At 49.1% G+C, this 1,192-nt stretch overlaps 1 pseudogene; it reads right to left on the reverse strand.

The window, feature by feature from the left end:
- Window positions 1-211: 211 nt before the first annotated feature.
- LOC113455542 lies at window positions 212-318 on the reverse strand (annotated as a pseudogene).
- Window positions 319-1,192: the final 874 nt, after the last annotated feature.

Here is a 1,192-nt window from a genome sequence, read left to right on the forward strand (position 1 = left end):
TGACAAAAGAGAGATTCTGTCTCAGACAAGGTAGAAGTCAAGGGTTGACCTGAGTTTGTCCTCCAACCTGCTCCTGTGCACTGTGGCATGGGTGTACCTGCATCCATGCACAAACATGTGTGAACCTGCGTGCGCGCACGCGCGCACACACACACACACAGACACACATGCTTAGCATGTGCAATGTCTTGGGTTCTATCTCTAGCACCATAAAATAAGTAGGTGGCAATGCCTTAACCGTATGTGTGTTGTTAGGCCCAAGGGCCTCTTCCATCCTTGTCAAGGGGAGTGCTAACCTTCTCTCCTTTCATACAACACTAGCACCATAAAATAAAAAGGTTATTAAAACATTGTCTGCAGTCAAGTGTAACTCCAGACCCTAGGCCAGAGGATCAGGCATTTTGCTCCCTCTTCCCACAGTGGGGGAGTGGAGCAGAAAGCGCACTGGGCTGCATCTCAGACTACCAGACTCCAGTTTATTGGAATACTCAGTACTATAGCTGTACTCGTTACTACGTATACTAGAGGCCCCTGAGGAGGCCCTGGGCCGTCGCTAGTCTGGATTCTCTCTCCCTTCACTTTGGGCAGAAAGCACCCATGTCAGCTTCTCCCCAGGAGAGGGGGGTTGTAGCCTCTCTGCACTTAAACCATCAAGTCACCGGTTTCTGAGCTGGATTGGGTGCTGGTACATTTTGGGGTGTGGTGTGCTGGTGTTCCCTCAGCCCTGTGTGGTGGTGACTGGTTCCATCTGCTGGTGACTGTTGGTAACTCTGGTGTTGGCCGCTCTTGGCTTTAATTGCTGTCCAATGGGGAGACTTGGGAGGCAAGTCAAGCAGTGTTCAGGGATATCTTTTCTCCTGCCCATCATCACGATCATGATCCTGGCAATCATCATCATCATCATCATCATCATCATCATCATCATCATCATCATCATCATCATCATCATCATCATCATTTTGAGACAGGGTCCTACTCCCTAACTGAGGCTGATCTGGAATTCATTACGTAGTCCAGGTTTGAACTCATGGCAATCCTCCTGCCTCAGTGCTGGAAGTACAGGAACAAGCATGCACAGTTTTGTGCCTTCTTTTAAAGACCGTGTTTAAGTGTGCTCTTCCTCGGGCAAGCATTCTTCAAGTAAATCCCATCCCTCTGGAATTTTCCTTCACCGTGTGCCTTTGGCTCTCAG

The sequence above is a fragment of the Microtus ochrogaster genome, unplaced genomic scaffold, assembly GCF_000317375.1.
Source record: "Microtus ochrogaster isolate Prairie Vole_2 unplaced genomic scaffold, MicOch1.0 UNK60, whole genome shotgun sequence".
Lineage (NCBI taxonomy): Eukaryota > Metazoa > Chordata > Mammalia > Rodentia > Cricetidae > Microtus > Microtus ochrogaster.